The following is a 3,423-nucleotide window of genomic DNA, read 5'->3' on the forward strand; positions in this document are numbered from 1 at the left end:
ACTTTAGATAGGGCAAAGGAGGGGGTAGAGAAAGGGGGGTGTAAGGGTACTCTACTTTGTGTTCAACCAGAGCCATAAAAAATATGCTCTATTTGTGTAATATGAATTGAATTGCATTCTGCTGTCATATATAATTAATTAGAATACATAAAATTTAAAAATTTTTAAAAACTGCAGCCAGTCCCTTCTTTCCTAGGAAATCTCAGTCAAAAAAACTTTGACTTGCTGAACCAAGGGCACCACCACGTGGCTAAAAGAGTAAGTGCAGGCTACACACAGAAAATCACAGAGATGGAAGCTAACTTGCAATCAGAAAAGGTCTTATTCCCGCTGGTACTGGATGGTTTTCAAAACTACTTTCCACAATGCTGCTCTGTGTAAGGATTGAGACAGCATGGGAAAAAATATACACTTCTGGCAGAATGTCATTCAAAATCTCATGCTGATTTAAAAAAAAAATGAGCATGATAAAGTTTGTAAAACCAAAGGAGGTGGGTATTTGGAAGCTTGTAACACAAAAATTTACTCCTGATCAGAACATTAGCTCTATAGGCAGAGGCATCTCGCTTGTTTAGTTTGTTACCGTGCTACCAGTGCTTCCATTCATGACAAAGCAGCAGTTCTCAAACTTTCCAGGCTCAGGGTCATCATATACTTCACAGTACTGCGCACCCCAAAGTTCTGCTTACACAGTTCTGGCTCTGACATTCACTGTCTCAGAATGGCACCATGTTAGTTCTGCCACTTTAAAACTGAGAACAGCTGGGAACAGTGGCGCACACCTGTAATCCCAGCGGTTCAGGAGGCTAAGGCAGGAGGATCAAAGACAGTTCAAAGCCAGCTCCAGCAATCCCTGGCACCCCTGCACCCCCGCCAAGAGGAAAAAAAAAAAAAAAGAACATTTTTAAACAGCTATCATTTCCTCTAAAAAATAACAAAAAAAAAGCCTCTTTACATGTTAAAAATATTTTTATGAAAAGTAACTAGTCTTCAAAACAAAAAACAGGTAAGAGGACTAAGGACATAGATCAGTGGTAAGCACTTGCCAGCACTGCAAACAAACAGGTCAGAGTGGTACTGTTTTACAAATGTCCTGCCTCACAGCTCCTGCATTGGATCTATGGCAGGCTCACACAGGACGTGCAGACTATGAAGAATGCTCTGCATTCATGGCAGACAGGGGTCTGCGCTGGTATGCAGGTGGCTCTAGCCTGCTACAGTGGGTGTTGGTGGAGCTCTACAGAGGAGGATGGGTAGAACCCCCTGCTATTGGGACACAAAGGGGCCCCACAGTCTGCACAGCCACATGTGGGAGGGGTAAGGCCTGGCCTGGTAATGCTACAGGGCTAGTGTCCTAATTCGTATGATGTATGTAGCTCTTTGGGGTAGCTTTGTTTTGGAGGGGAATTAAAATTTAAGTTCAGGGTCATCTCCCCCTTTGGTTGTTACTATTTATTGTTTAAAACAATGAGCAATAACCATATGAATTAAATTACAAATAAATGATATTTTCGATTAATTTTTCGTTCTGTAGAACTACTATTAAAAAAAACTTCATTATGTTTCAAACAATATAACAGAATCACCAACAATCCCACAAGTCAGAAATAAATAACTTTTAGTACATTTTTTTCTGCTCCTTCCCTAAACATAATAAGAATTTTTAAATTCTGAGCCCATTTATAAAGTGTAATGGTGCTAACTAAAAAACATACAGAAGAACACTTAATAACTATAGACCAGAGGCCCTCACTGACCCACAATTCCCACACAGCACACTGGCCAGGATCACCATGTTATCCTCAATGACATGCACAGTATTAAACCTGCAGTAGACAGGACAAACCCAGTGGACAGCCCAGGCCAAAAGAGGTCAGGTCAGCAGGAAAGGAGCTGCCAGCACAGGCTACAATGTCCACTATAGCCCAGCACTACCAATACTAAAAAGGCTAGGAAACAGGAAACTGGGAAAGCCCTGCCACACCCCAAAAACATTCTCCCTTTAGAGGAAGCAAAGCTGGGCCTAGACCCTTCTCAAGCCATGGAGGTAAGTACAGGGAAAGGAGGACAGGTGTCAAGAGTAACCAGAGGACTTACCAATTTGGGGGGACTGCTGTGCTGCAAACCAGCCTCCAAGGGCAGGTGATCAGGCAGGCCATCAGGAGAGGCAGGCTTGGATGGGACAGTGGGATGAGGTCAAGGCAGAAACAACTGGAAGGGAAGCAAAGGGTTCTCCTGGGGAAAGGCCACAAGGTGTAGGGAGACAGGCAGGAAGACCATGAAGTTTAGTGGTTGCCAAAGACCCCTGTGGAGGGAAGGGGACATGAGCACATAGGTGAACACAGGAAATGAGGCAGAGGAAGGCTGAGCTATTATATTCACCAACACTGGGCAGAAAGGTCAGCAAGGACCAGGACCAAGCGAGAACATAATGGGGTCAGGGGAAAACAGGGAGGGAAAGCACCAGGAGAGGGGGGCTGAATCTGCCCAGAAGAGCCCTCCAATGGCTTGGCAGGGACATCCTTAACCAGGAGGTTGTACTGGTGTTAGGGCTGGCTCCCGGACTAAGAACTTAAGGCTGAATGGGAAAGGGTGGACACACAAATACACACAAATCTCTGAGTTTGGTGCAAAGAAATGGGAAGAATTAATAGAAAGAATAGAAAGAGTTACAGGGATAGGGGTAGAAAAGAGGCCAGCACCTTAGTATGCTGATGGCAATGCTCCAAAGAGAGCAAAAAAGGTGAAGATGCACGGCAGGGGAAGAATGTGAGGGACAAAGGACCAGATGAGCAGCCACGGCAGGAGCTGAGGACTTTTATATAAGACAACAACAACAAAACAGATAAACTCAACTTCTATCAAAACTAAAACCTTTCGTGCCTTAAGGAGTACTACACCAAGAGAAGGGTGCAGCAGACCATGCCTCTAATCTCAGCATTTGGGAGGCTGAGGCAGAAGGGTCGCAAGCTTGAAGCCAGTCTAGACAACTTAGTGAAACCCTATCTCAAAATAAAAAGAGCTGGGGATGTGGCTCAGTGGTTAAGTGTCCTTGGGTTCAATCCCCAGTACCAAAAAAAAAAAGACAAAGACGACGACGACGAAGAAGAAAAAGAAGACATAAGTGTGTACAAATGTTTGTTTATAGCAGAGTTATTTATAACAGAAAAAAAAAGGGGGATCAACCGAGTGTCCATGACTTGATAAATGGACAGTAATGCAGTCTATCCAAACCAAGCAGTGTTAGTCAGCCATAAAAGGAAGGAGAAAGTGCAACAAACTACAGCATGCACGAAACTTGAACCCTGAAATAGTAAGCTCAGGCTCAGAAAAGCCGCCAGTCATAGAAGACCACAGATGACACTACTGCAACTGCATGAAAGGTCAAGGAAGAAAGAAAGGGGACATTCCACTCCAGTCTCC

At 44.1% G+C, this 3,423-nt stretch overlaps 1 protein-coding gene across 6 annotated transcripts in view; it reads right to left on the reverse strand.

Moving 5' to 3' along the window:
• Ehmt1 (euchromatic histone lysine methyltransferase 1) overlaps positions 1 to 2,335 on the reverse strand; it is a 123,664-nt gene extending 121,329 nt beyond the window's left edge. For 2 of the 6 annotated variants that reach the window (XM_015505746.2, XM_015505747.2), the window contains exon 1: positions 2,098 to 2,332. The gene's annotated coding sequence lies outside the window, so the exon portion shown is untranslated. Of the gene's footprint in view, positions 1 to 2,097 lie in introns of all 6 variants that reach the window. The other 4 variants (XM_048813232.1, XM_048813233.1, XM_048813231.1 and 1 more) reach the window with 4 other exon arrangements.
• Positions 2,336 to 3,423: the final 1,088 nt, after the last annotated feature.

The sequence above is a fragment of the Marmota marmota genome, unplaced genomic scaffold (assembly GCF_001458135.2).
Source record: "Marmota marmota marmota unplaced genomic scaffold, marMar, whole genome shotgun sequence".
Classification (NCBI taxonomy): Eukaryota; Metazoa; Chordata; class Mammalia; order Rodentia; family Sciuridae; genus Marmota; species Marmota marmota.